Genomic DNA, 14,203 nt, shown 5'->3' with positions numbered 1-14,203 from the left:
GAATTACCATTTGACCCAGCCATCCCATTACTGGGTATATACCCAAAGGCTTATAAATCATTCTACTATAGAGACACATGCACACATATGTTTACTGTGGCACTGTTTACAATAGCAAAGACTTGGAACCAACCCAAATGCCCATCAATGATAGACTGGATAAAGAAAATGTGGCACATATACACCATGGAATACTATGCAGTCATAAAAAAGGATGAGTTCATGTCCTTTGCAGGGACATGGATGAAGCTGGCATATTCTCAGCAAACTAACACAAGAACAGAAAACCAAACACCACATGTTCTCACTCACAAATGGGAGTTGAACAGTGAGAACATGTGGACACAGAGAGGGGAACATCACACACCGGGGCCTGTTGGGGAGTGGGGGCCTGGGAGAGGGATAGCATTAGGAGAAATATCTAATGTAGATGATGGGTTGATGGGTGCAGGAAACCACCATGGCACATGTGTACAAACCTGCATGTTCTGTACATGTACCCCAGAACTTAAAGTGTGTGTGTGTATATATATATATACACTTTATATATATGTGGAGAGGGCTTTATATATATATACATATAAATATATACACACACACTTTATATATAAACACACTTTATATATACACACACACTTTATATATACACACACACTTTATATAAACACTTTGTATATATATATACACTTTATATATATGTGGAGAGGGCTTTATATATACATATAAATATATATACACACACTTTATATATAAAGTATTTTATATATATAATAAAATATAAATATAATATATATTTATATATAAATATATTTATATATTTTTATATATTTTTTATATATTTTATATATATTTTATATAGATTTATAAAATATAAATACAATATATATTTATATATAAATAAACTTTATATATATGCCCTCATGTGGAGAGGGCAGCAGAAAAGCACCCCAATTTACAACAATGTCACAAAAGAAAAGCGAGCTCTAGGGCTTGGGGGATGGAGATGCAACTCTCAAATGTCAATAATCAATAGGAGAAACGTGTCCCTGACTTTCAAACGGAGGCCCTTGTGAGGGAGTTATGTCATTGGTCCGCCTTATAAGAAACTTTACTTCGGCATTTCTTGTCTTTCATGTGAAAGGAATAAGAGAGTTTGAGGTTGCAGGCAATATATATGGTGTATATATATGGTATTTGCTTCCTCTTTGGCAATGTAATGGCCACACCATGTCATCATCAAGGGTGTCTTTCTATCTTGGATGCAAGTTTTTACCCGGTGCATTTGTCAAAGTGCTCTTAGCTCTTGGAAAAGCAGGTTCTCTGCTTCCATAAGGAAGCGAGAAGAAAAGAATTTTCCAGCTTTCTAAAAGGCAATGTGTGTTCTGTCTTAGCCACTTCCCATCACTCCCAGCCCCACCAGGAAAAGTCAGTATTCATTTTTGATGTATAAAAGTAATTGCATCTAAGTTACCTTAACCAGGCTCCATAATTCAAGTCAAAAGCAATCAAAAGCAGAATGAAAAACACATGGTAAAGAATGGAAACGGCATGGTCTATTAAAATACCTTTGCAGTTTGCTTTTATCTCTCCTTCCAGACATCCTGCCTAGGGTCGCTCTCTTCTGCTCTGCACCAGGGTCCCCCTCCTCCCTTCCCCGAGCCAGCAGTCCTGGAAGGCAGCCTTTGATGTGAGGGCTCCCCACTCCTGCATCTACCTTCTGCAAAATTACAGGAAGAGGCTGGCAGCCCCTGCGCTGCTGCAAAGACCCTGAAACAATGCAGAAGGGGGGCCAGGCACTCAGGCGGGGATATTTTCCACTTATTTTGTGGCACAGAAGGGAGGTGCATGAGAACACACGCACGGCAACACCCGGCACTCCCACACTTAGGCACAAATAGTGCTGGGGTGCAGATGTTGCCGAGGAGGTGTGGGGCTGCTGAGAATCAGCCGAGTTGCTTTGAAGCTTCTCAGAGATCTCTACTCACGTGGCCCTATCACTCCTTGGTGAATGGTGCAAGGTTTTGGCTTTTTCTTTCTTTTCCTTTTTTTTTTGATAAAGACTTATGTTTATAGAACTGATCAAATAGGAAGGTATTTCATGGGCTGTAGCCTAAAGGATCCAAGTAAGCTATCTGCAGAGAATGGAGGATGCCTGAGAGGGGTGTGTGGGAGTAAGAGAGCCGCCCTTGGCACTGTAAGAATCCAGGCAAAAGGAAAAAGAAAACCTGCAAAGATGGTTTATAGCAGGGGACTGCAAATTTTGGTGGCTCCCCACACCAGGAAGTACATTTTTACATCACAACCACTTCAAAGACCCTCACATTTAATGCTAGAAAAATATACTGTCATGAAAAAATTCTGGAAAGAATTTCTTACTGTGTGAAAAGCATTCTGTTCCCTTTAATTCTATTTTTTCCTGCTCTAGTCAATTTCATTTTGTTGTTAAAAATGTACCGATCTCAATCCACTGAACTGGATGTTACATGACCCATAACATGAACTATGAAACTGACCCCGAGCTTGAAACACTTCTGTTTCAGTAAAGCCTGGACAAGACAGAGTGTCTCGTGAACATGTGGAGAGGGCAGCAGAAAAGCACCCCAATTTACAACAATGTCACAAAAGAAAAGCGAGCTCTGGGGCTTGGGGGATGGAGGTGCAACTCTCAAATGTCAATAATCAATAGGAGAAACGTGTCCCTGACTTTCAAACAGAGGCCCTTGTGAGGGAGTTACGTCATTGGTCCGCCTTATAAGAAACTTTACTTCGGCATTTCTTGTCTTTCACATGAAAGGAATAAGAGTGTTTGAGGTTGCAGGCAGGCATTTAGGTGTTGAAGAATCCCTCTAAACCATTGTGCTTATAGTTAAGGCAGCTTCACTAGGCCCTGGGTGCCTGGGTATGAGGCTTTGGGCTCAGAGAAGGGAGCCCCTCCGACAGGGCCCTGAGAATCTGCAGTTACACCTGTGGACCTCACATACTTACTAAAAGCGCTCTCAAAAGCGCCTCAGTTTGGACCATAAATTCAACGGTCACCCTAATTATGAATAACTGAGAAAGGTATATCTAGAGTATGCAGTCTACTTTATTCTTATTGCTTTGTCACAAAAACACACAACCCATGTAAATTCACCTCTGATTTCTAACGCTGTGATGCTCATATTAAGGAAAGGGTCAAAGTAACGCAACCGGGTACCAGGTAAGTAATCCTGTTCCGAGGGCGCGTGGTCATAAAAGGTTCTAGTCAGCTGAAAACCTGCTGAGGGTGTCCTCTAGTCCTTCCCACCTGGAGGAACAAAGGTCCTTTTAGATTCCAGTCCTGGAGGCCCTGCGCCGTCCCCAAGTGGGTGGAGGTATGAATATACGTGTGGGGCGGCCCATGCCATTCATAGGTGAGATCTAGACATAGCTCAGCTGACACAGATTTGGGAGCCAGGGGCTTGCTGAGCTGTGAACACCCCATATTCCCCAAACTGCAGCTCATCTCCAGCTTCTAGTTTCCCTGCAACCCCACTTCTTTTGTCCACAAATAATTCTCGTGTCCCATTGGCTTGCTCCCTCCCTGGTGGATCAAAGCTGGCTCGTTTGCTGGGTTTTGGAACTACCTTCCATCCCTGAGAGGTTGTGCTCCTCATAGGCAGCCAGCCGGACTTGGAGGCCCGCCTACTACCCTCTCCTGTGGACTGACCCTCCCACTACGCCCTTCTGCGGACAGACCCTCCCGTGGCTGCCCCATGACCACGCTTGTCCTGTCCCTTGGCTTCGTGTGGGTCAGCTTGTTCTGCCACTTTGCTAGGCTGGTTCCTGGAGCTTCTATCTGTTGTGGCCTGGGTCACCACCCTGTCCCTGGTCACCTGTGTGGCCGGACCCTGTGTCCCTCACTGGAGTACCCTGAGCTAGGCCGCCTCAGCTCTTCCTTACCTGCTCCTCTTGCTGTGGGGATCCTGCTTCCAGCTCTGCCCTTGGCGGCTGCTCTGTACTCTGTACAGACACCCTGTTTGACGGGAGGCATGTCATGGCCTGTCCCCACGCTGGGCTTTCATTTTTACTTTGTAACCTACTTTTATCGAACGTCTGTGATTGCTTAAAAGTCAATAATGTATTTGGAGATTGGGTGAGATGGATTGCTTTAAACCTCACCTTGATAAGATAAAACAATGTTGAAAGTTGACTGTGAGCCTTTGGCGTCCTTTACTGCAGAGGAGAAGGGCAGAAGGGGGTGACCTGTCCTGTTTAATGTGGCATACAAAACCCAAATCTGGGATCCAGAAGTTTCTGCCCTCCTTCCACTGCCACAAGGAAGGAAAAAGAACTTAATAAACACCAGAGACTTTACTGCACAATATGATGGTAAAGAGATCGCAGTTCTGCCTCTTAGTAATTGGTAGCAAAATGATAGTCTCCCAAAATGTGCACATCTGAATTCCTGGAACCCATGAATATGACACCTTACATGGCAGGAGGTTCTTTGCAGATGTTATTAAGTTAAGGATCCTGAGATAGGGGGATTATTCTACATCAACTGGGCAGCCCCCAATGTAATCACCAACGCCCTTATATATGAAAGACGGAGACTGGAGAGCCAGGGTGAAAGAGAAATAGGAAGTTGCTGTGCTCTGGGCTTTGAAGATGGAAGAAGGGGCCATGAGCCAAGGAATGCAGGCAGCTTCCAGAAGCTGGAAAAGGTGCGGAAACATACCTCCCCTAGAGCCTCCAGAATGTATCCCTGCTGATACCTTGATTCTGGCCTAGTGAGACCCGTTTCAGACTTCTGACCTCCAAAATTTTAACACAGTAAATCTGTATTGCTTTAAGACAGAACGTTTATGGTAATTTGCTAGGACACCCATAGGAAACTAGTACAGCGACTAGAGCTCCTTAGTTCAGATACTTTTCTGGATTTATTCCCTCATCTGCAACTGAGGAATTGTAATTGTCCCTGCACCAGGTGGCCGCTGTGAAGACGGCGGGACAGTGCAAAGCAAGTCAAGCCTACGAGGTACTTTCTGCCATACAGGATGGGCTCAGTTGACGGTAGCCATGGCTGTTAGTGCTTCCTTGAATCCCTGCAAGTGACGGACAAGGTCACTGTTATTATTCTCATTTTACAGGTGTGGTTCTGGGAAGTTAAAACCTTGCCTGGGCCCAGTGTGAGTGGTAGAACTAGGACCTTGAGCCCTGGCAACCTGACTCCCCAGCTCCCACCTCCCTTCCTTGACAAAATGCAAGTGTAGTGGAAGTTTTTAAAGTGAAGTTTCAGTGGTGAACAAGGGACATTAAACTTGGATCCTAACAAGAACACTGTGACCAGTGATAGGCATTGTTGGGGCTCAGCAAATGACAACCCAAAGTGTGGCACTGTGGCCTGCTGAGTGCTTTGAATCGAAGCACACTGGAAAGGCCTCTGAAGCAAAGTCTGTCTCTGATCTTCTCTTGTCCTCCTCCTGTTTCCTTTCCTCCCTTAAGGCAGGTCAGAGAAGCCAGAACCACTCTTCCTACAAAATAAAACTTAGAAGTAGGCCAGGCGTGGTGGCTCATGCCTGTAATCCCAGCACTTCGGGAGGTTGAGGCAGGCAGATTACCTGAGGTCAGGAGGTCGAGACCAGCCTGGCCAACATAGTGTAACCCCGTCTCTACTAAACATACAAAAAATTAGCCGGGTGTGGTGGTAGGCACCTGTAGTCCCAGCTACTTGGGCGGCTGAGGTATGAGAATCGCTTGAACCTGGGAAGCAGAGGTTGCAGTGAGCTGAGATCGAGCCACTGTACTCCAGCCTAGGCAACAAGAGCAAAACTCCGTCTAACAAAACCCTAGAAATATTACTGTAAGGTTTCCCTGGCCCTTTTGTGTAGGAATCGGCTATAAAGAAATTCCCAAACCTATCTTGTCTGAAAGGAGATCCTAAGACCTCATTCCACAGAGGTCCTGCCCTGTGTCTGGGAGGAAGGACTCCCAGACCAAGATGAATCAGAGCAGACAGGTCTTGTTGGGGTTCCCCACTCAGTCTGTTGCCATTAGGCCATACCCTTTATGTCCAATCACATTTTTACGCCACTATACACTCTTCATCAAATCTAAACATAAAAATGGACAGTCTTCTCTGGGATCTTTGGGTCTTCATTTCTGAAGCCTCCCATGACGTGAAATAAATTAGTTATGCTTTTCTCTTGTTAATCTAGATTTTGTAATAGGAATGCCAGCCATGACCCTTATAATGGGGAGGAAGAGTTTTGTACCATTCCACCTCTACAATATGAATTACAGTCAAAAAGTTTCTAAGATCTCAAATTAAACATATACCAATAGATTATTCACACCTTCATCCTTCAACAGACATTTATTTAGCGCCTACTAGACACCATTCACTGTAGTAGGTATTGGGGATATCTCAGTGAATAAAATAGAGTTTCTGCATTCATTGGAGTTCACATTTTATTGGAGGAGAGATAAACATATATATATATATATATATATATATATATATATGTATGCAGATGTGTAGATGTGTGAGATAGCAAGTAAATCAGGGTAAGGAACTAGAGATTGATAAGGAGTGTCATTTTAGATGAAGTGTTTAGGGGAAGATCTCAGATTGGGTATGAATGAAGGAAGGAGGAAGCCTTGTGTTTGTCTTGGAGAAGAGTCTGACAGAGATGCCAGCAAGTGTGATAGGCCCTGGGGCAGGGCAGTGTTTGGCACAGCTGGGTCAGGGCAATATGACTGGAACCCCTCTAGATGGACAGAGAGAGAAGGAAGAGATGAGGTCAGATTCCTGGGACATGGATCATGTAGGGATCTGTCAGCTACGGTTGGAGTTAGGATTTTATTTCGACTTGGGAAGCCATTGGAACATTTGGGAAAAGGAGACACACTGTCTAATTTAAGTTACAAATATGATCACTAATTTTAAACAGAGACCTGTGGTTAAGTGGAGCTCACATTGGCCTCTGGGGTTGCCTGGTTGCTCCTGGCGGAGGCTGGTGCAGGTTTGCTGACACTTCCCAGGAAAGAGTGAAGCACAGCAGACAAAAGTAGAAGCAGCTCAGGGCAGCATGCCAGAATCCTGCCAGGGCTCATCAGCAGCCGGAGTGGAGGATATACTGCCGCTGCTGCTTCATAATAGTAGCTGAAGGGTTTATCAATCCTTCTACCCAACTTTCATTACTTTAACAGAGTTGAACTTGCCACTATGAGTTTCCAAACTGGCTGACTTGTGGAGAGCCCTGTCTTAATTAGAAGGTCCTCATCCCACTCTTCCTTACTGCCTGCAGAGTTTTTCCACCTGACAGTGTTTGTAGACACGGAACTGTGGGTGTTCTTATTTCTCCCCTCACTTGGATGATCGCCCATGCTGGTTAATTGGAGTGCCGACACATTTGCACCTGCTCATAGATTTTTGCATTTTCAATTTGCAAGAGTAGAGAAACAGGGGCCTAAAAGGAGTTTGTCTCAGGCACTTTCCACATCTTAGCTTTATGTCTTACACGCGCTATTGTTTTTTCACTGGACCTAACTGATTTGAATGTCTTGTTTGACCTCTGTCTTTGATTTTGGGATTGGAAGGGCATAACATTTGGCCATTGGTTCTCTCTTCAATGTAAATAAAGTTGAAGTAAAGAGACTATTCTCTCTCGCCTGCTTTTTTGGTTCCTAAAGTATATTTAAAGAGAGCAAAATATTACAGTTTCCTAGTAAGTTAATTAAAAGATTCTGAAGAAAATTGGACAGCTTTTCTAAAAGGAAGTTTACAGAGTTCAGAATTTTTTCAGCATTTCCATCCTCCTCTCTTCCCCCAACACACACAGACTCATACAGAGACACACACAGACTCATACAGAGACACACACAGACACACACAGAGACACGTGTACACAGAGACATGTGCACACACAGACACACCCACACAAACTAATACATTAGTAAATGGAAGCTTCCAAGTCAGGGAATCTACTCCTTAAGCATACATTATCATCAGATATTAATACTTATTGCGTTCAAAAATTCCATTTAAAAAATACGTCCTTATGCTACATATCGAAAGGTAGGGAGTGAATCTGAAACCTGGTTCCCAGCTAGGATTGCAGAAGGGAAAAGTACTAGCCAAGAAGAAATACTTCTAGCTCCTTCCTTTGGATTTCAACACTCCTTGAACCCAGCTGAATTAAACACAACAGTTTGGTTCAGCAAATATTTATTAGGCAGCTGTGCACTGTGTACAAGTTACAATGCTAGCTCTCAGGGTTTAACTAGGGTGGATGAATATACTTCCCAGCCTCTTGAGAAGGTGCTGAAACTAAAGGGAGAATTAAAAATGAAAAATAAAAATAAGTTCAAGTCCTCATTCTTTTTTTCTTTCTTTCTTTCTTTTTTTTTTTTTAAAAAGGAGTCTCTCTCTGTCACCCTGGTTGGAGTGCAGTGGCACAATCTCGGCTCACTGCAACCTCCACCTCTCAAGTTCAAGCAATTTTCCTGCCTCTGCCTCCTGAGTAACTGAGATTACAGGCACATGCCACCATGCCCAGCTAATTTTGGTATTTTTTAGGAGAGGCAGGGTTTCCCCATGCTGGCCAGGCTAGTCTTGAACTCCTGACCTCAGGTGATCTGCCCACCTCGGCCTCTCAAAGTGCTGGGATTACAGGCATAAGCCACCGCGCCCGGCTTCACTTTTAAGATGAGGTCCTTTCTCCGTTGTGGGGACTTTTCCAAATTTCTAGTGGGATAAGTGTGAAACTGGCATTGCACTGCCTGCGTTCAAATCCGGCTTTCCCTGTACTGCCTCTGTGCCCTTTTGCTTCTCAGTGCCTCAGTGTCCTCACCTGTAAACAAGGAAACCAGAAGCACTCCTCACAGAGCCACCCTGCACATCCTGTGTGTGTGTGTGCAGCACACCCAACACTGCTGCACACGCCATGAGCACTCAAACGTCAACAACTACTATCTCTCTAATTCAGAGCTTTGCTTTATTTTAAATTTGGAATCCAAATTAGTCCTATTCCAGATTCTTTATGAAAATGACTTTTTTCTTTTTTCCCCTTTTACTTTGGGGAGCCAAGAGACTTCCTTATTTCATTTTACAAAATGTTGGATTTTTGAAATGTCCAAAAGAGAACAAAGAGAAGTGAGGTAGTCTCGTCCTTAAGTCATTACCCACCCCTCAACACATCTGGCATATTTTCTGGTACCTTCGAAGAAGTCCTATCACTTTCCATCTGCATATTGTTCACATTCCTTCCCACCTGTAATGTTCTCAGTGTCTGCTAATTTCTCCTTTCCTCGAGGCGCCACGTCCCTTTCTCTGTAAACTTTACCCCAAGTATTTAAAAACATCATAGATTTTTGCCCTCAATACCTGAAGCATTCGTTTATGTCATTCAAACCATGTTGTCCCTTGCATATGGCAACAGGGTTGCTCTTTTGCAATTCAAGTCTAATGCTAACTGGATCAGAAAGTACTGGAAAGAAATACATTGGCCAGGCACGGTGGCTCACACCTGTAATCCTAGCACTTTGGGAGGCCAAGGCGGGCAGATCGCCTGAGGTCAGGAGTTCGAGACCAGCCTGGTCAACATGGTAAAACCCTGTCTCTACTAAAAATACAAAAATTAGCAGGGTGTGGTGGCCTACACCTGTAATCCCAGCTACTCAGGAGGCTGAGGCACTAGAATCACTTGAACCTGGGAGACGGAGGTTGCAGTGAGCTGAGATCGTGTCACTGCACTCCAGCTTGCGCAATAGAGTGAGACTCCATCTCAGGAAAAAAAAAAAAAAGACATTATCTTTAACTTGGTTGCACCCTCAGCAACGAATGACACGGTTCTAAGCTTCAGTTTCCTTCTCTGAAAATAGGAATAATAATAAAATTAATAATAATGTTTACCTATAGGGCTGCTGTGTTAAATGAGCTTAAACATAGTTCCTGGATATCAGGATCATTCAATACATTTTAACTTTTTTTTTTTTTTTAGATGGGGTCTTGCTCTCTTGCCCAGGCTGTTTTCAAATTCCTGGGCTCAACCAATCCTCTTACCTCAGCCTCCGAAACTAGCTATTATTTGTAATAGACTAAATCTTTCTGGTTGGTTATTTACAATTTTTATAATTGGTGGTAATAATTAGACTGTTTTGTGTTTGCATAGAATTTTGCATTACCAAAACTTTCATGATTAGTCTTACTGTAGAAAATTTAGTAACCTATTTAAAATGTAGAGAAAAATGTAAAATTACTACTAATCTTATCCTTCAGAATCAATAATTTTATATATTTTGGTGTATTTTTTCAGTTCATATATTACGAATATTGTTTTCTAGTCTGAATTTTAAAAATTAAAAGTTCTATGCAAACTTTATTTTTGGTGGTTGCACATATTCCATACTATAGCTGTATCATATTTTATTTAACAATGCTTCACTTTTGAGCTATTGCACTGTTTGTTGGTTTAAGTTATTACATATTATTACATATACATATATATAGAGAAAATGTTTTCATATAACCCATTGTGCCTTCATCTTAACCATTTCATCTTCCTACAAAGGATACGACTTGGAGTAGAATATTCAAATCATGTCATTTTCTATTTTGTATTCATACAAAACCATGAACTGATACGTTGAAATTAGTCTAGATTTATCTGCACAGAACTAAGTCCACGCAAAAAAGCACTATGATGGCTTTTACTTAACATGAGAATAGGTGGTTCCCACAGCCGCTTCAGACACCATCTAGACATGCTCACTCTTTAAAGAAATGACAAAACTTTGGGAGGCTGAGGCAGGCAGGTCACCTGGGATCAGGAGTTCATGACTGGTCTGATCAATGTGACGAAACACTATCTCTACTAAAAATACAAAAATTAGCCGGGTGTTGTGGTAGGTGCCTAAGTAATCCCAGCTACTCGAGAGGCTGAGGCAGGAGAATCACTTGAACCCGGGAGGTGGAGGTTGCAGTGAGCCGAGATCGTGCCACTGCACTCCAGTCTGGGTGACAGAGTGAGACTCCTTCTCAAAAGATAAATAGATAAACAAACAAACAAACAATTAAAAAAGACCAAAATGAAATTCTTGCACTTTCCTCTTAATATCTAATTACGTGTTCCTCCTTAATAAAACACATCAAGCATGTTTTATACATTGTTGCCATGATATAGTTTTAGTTCAGTTTAATTTTTCTGTATTACTTTCTAACTGCAACAAAAGTCCTGTGTTAAAATGGATTTCTTATTCCTCTTTTCTCTATCTAAAATGTATCCACTAAATTCAGATGAAGTACCAAATTGTAAAACATTAAATTTCTCAGAACTTATGTGAGTTCTTTTCTATTTTTTCATCCATAGTTTAGTGTATTAGAGACTAAGTGAGGAGGTGCTGACAAATCAATGGTAATTAAAAAACATCATTAAACAGATTTTGTGGGGGCATGGAGGGCATGCAGATCAAGGCACAAGGTGGTTGAGCTTTTCATGATTCCAAAGGGACCAGTAATAGTGTAGAAGTCAATTACCAGATCATACTTTGAACTGATGTTATATTGCTATATTCTAATAACATGTCTTATCTAAATCTTTATCTTTTTATACTTCTCATCTATCCAGCTGTTATGAATATTTTAATATGTTGACTAAACAAATTGGTCATAATGATATATAGAGATAACCAATTTTCAAGGAATTAGATTTTGAATTAACAGTAAAAGATGTTGACCATAAATTAGACAGAAAGCAGAAGACCCAAATAACTTGATTTTTAATATACATAAGTATATATATATACATATATATGTTTTTGTTAATTATAATTTACAGTTTCCCACATAATTTAATGTTTTTGGATTCACCTTAAAATATCTCACAGTGGTATTTTTTTTTAAAAAACTACTATTAAGTTAATGGTTAATCTTTCAATCAAAGACATCTTAGAATCATTAAATAAGATAATAAATTGCAAGAATAGTTATCTTTGAGTAGTAAGAGTATGTACGATTTTCCATTTTCTTCTTTTTGCTGGTCTGTATTTTTTATAGTAAACATAGATTATTTGTAGAGTGAAAAAATAAAAACTATCAATATAATTTTACCTCTTTCTTTGGTGGGGAGAGAATGAATTAAACAGTCTCTGGGCCATATCTTGTAAATATGAAATATTTTAGAGATCGGTAGAAAGCGTGCAGGTCCCTGTGCTTTAGGTCATGGGAATGCAGTGAGAGGCATGGCTTGGCCTGGCCTTGGGGATCTGAAATCAATGGAGAACTCTGGAAACTCTGAATAGAACAATGAAACCTAAAAGTACGAAATGTGCTGAAAGGCAAGATGGTGGGTGAGCAGTCAGGGAACATTGTATTGGAAAATATGCAACTTTTCATGGAAGTTATGCACTAAAATATTTTTTAATGTAAGAAAATGCCTCCAAAATGTCATCATTTGAGTGGATTAGTCAGCTACTCAACTAAATACAAAAACTTGTGTAAGGGGTCAGATGGATCTCAACATGTAATAGACCTTATTCCAGCCATCCTGGATACCCCAAAACCCTGACTTGGTCATTACACATTCTATGTATATACTGAACACTCACATGTACCCCATAAATATGTAAAATATTATGTATCGATAAAATTTTAAAAGCTTAGCAATAAAATAAAATTCAAATAATATTCCTCAAGAAACAAATAAAACAATGATAATAAACTTACATACAGCAAATATGAGCTACAATAGCATTAATCTGTAACGCAGGTGTTTATTAACACTATCTTTGGACCTCAGAATAATTTAGAAAAAAAAAGACTGGACAGACAACTTTTTTTTTCTTTTTAGATTAGACTTGATAAAGTATCTTACATGGATTCTGGCTAGAGGATGTTTATATATATGATTCTATTATCATATATATGGCATCTTATCAGTATTGAGATTGTTACACAATTGACCTGAGCATTACTTAGGACTGTGTATCTTGGAGTTTGCCCTGCTCTGGAAATTGTAAAATATTCATGCATTTCCTTTTCAAAGCATGCAATAGCTCTCTGGGCTTTCAAACCATCAGCTGCGAAGAGTCATGTTGTATAAACACACTTTCCCAGAGTAATCAGACTCATCAGTAATTTGCCATTTCAGCCCAGGCTTTCCGGAAATTCTGTCAGGGAGAAAAAGTTCAAGTGCACTGTGGTTTGCCCCCTTTCCAATGTTTATTTTATAATATTTCTTCTTTTGCTTTCCCCTTAAAAAATGTTTTCCGTTGTTTAAAACGGATTCCCACTGAGAGGGGGCAGGGGTTCAATTTTATTTAAATCTCTCCTCATTCCCGATGAGCAGGGGTTCTCTGTCTTCAAGCTGACACCCCCGGTAGCTCTGGGCAGGGCGGCTTCTGTTCTGGGGCTCTGTCGTTGGTGGGAGCCAGCTGCCAGCACCACCTGCATCTCTGCTGTGGTCGGCGAGCTCCCAGTGCCCGAGAGCTTCCTCCCAGGGCTGGGACACTCCCTCTGCATGGATCAAGATGCCCACAGAGCTGCTGTCCAAGCCTGCTGCAGAGACAGGCTGGGAAGGATGGCAAGGGTGAGAGAAGAGCACGGGGGAACCAGTGGCGCTTACCTGCGATGTCAGGGTTCTGTCTTCTGTCCTCCAGCCCGATGAGCAGGGACAGCGGCCGTGCAGGCAGATGGCCGGGTTAGATGGCCCCAACCTTCTGTGCAGCTGCCAGCCAGCTGCGCTGCCCTTGTCAGTGGCGCTATAAATAAGGCACGTCTGGACATCGGCCAGGCCCAGGAGATAAGAACCCAGCCCCTGGCTCCCACATGCCTTTTAAGGTCTCCAGATTAAAGGAGGCTCAGCTTCCAGATGGGAAGGGGCTGCCATGTCCTCACTTGTCCTGCCTGCTTCAAGGACAGCCCAGGCATCATATTTTCCAGGAATCCAAAGGGTGGCTGAACTGGGAAGGCCATCAGCGCCAGAAAGGGACCTCACTTTGTCATACAAGAGGCAGAGCCTCCAACAGGCTGCCCAGTTCCATCTCTGTGAACCCCTCAGATTAGGTGACTGGCTTGGAGGCCCAGGAGTGGAAGGACACTTCCCCCAGGCCACACAGCACCTCGGTGAGCTGGGAAATGTGGATTTCCAGTGCTGCCTTTTGGAACAAGCTCACTGACCTTCTCTTTGGCTTACGAGGGCCTTTGCTTGGGTGAGAGGATGTTGGGAAGACCGAACAATCG

At 42.2% G+C, this 14,203-nt stretch overlaps 1 protein-coding gene across 3 annotated transcripts in view; it reads right to left on the bottom strand.

The window, feature by feature from the left end:
- FHL2 (four and a half LIM domains 2) overlaps positions 1-13,956 on the bottom strand; it is a 77,170-nt gene extending 63,214 nt beyond the window's left edge. Inside the window, exon 1 of one of the 3 annotated variants that reach the window (XM_031655400.1) lies at positions 13,587-13,956. The gene's annotated coding sequence lies outside the window, so the exon portion shown is untranslated. The remainder of the gene's footprint in view (positions 1-13,586) is intronic. The other 2 variants (XM_031655401.1, XM_031655402.1) reach the window with 2 other exon arrangements.
- Between the last annotated feature and the right edge of the window lie 247 nt (positions 13,957-14,203).

The sequence above is a fragment of the Papio anubis genome, chromosome 14, assembly GCF_008728515.1.
Source record: "Papio anubis isolate 15944 chromosome 14, Panubis1.0, whole genome shotgun sequence".
Taxonomy (NCBI): Eukaryota; Metazoa; Chordata; class Mammalia; order Primates; family Cercopithecidae; genus Papio; species Papio anubis.
Note: the sequence above shows the minus strand (reverse complement) of the source record. Positions and strands in the feature narration are given on the sequence as shown.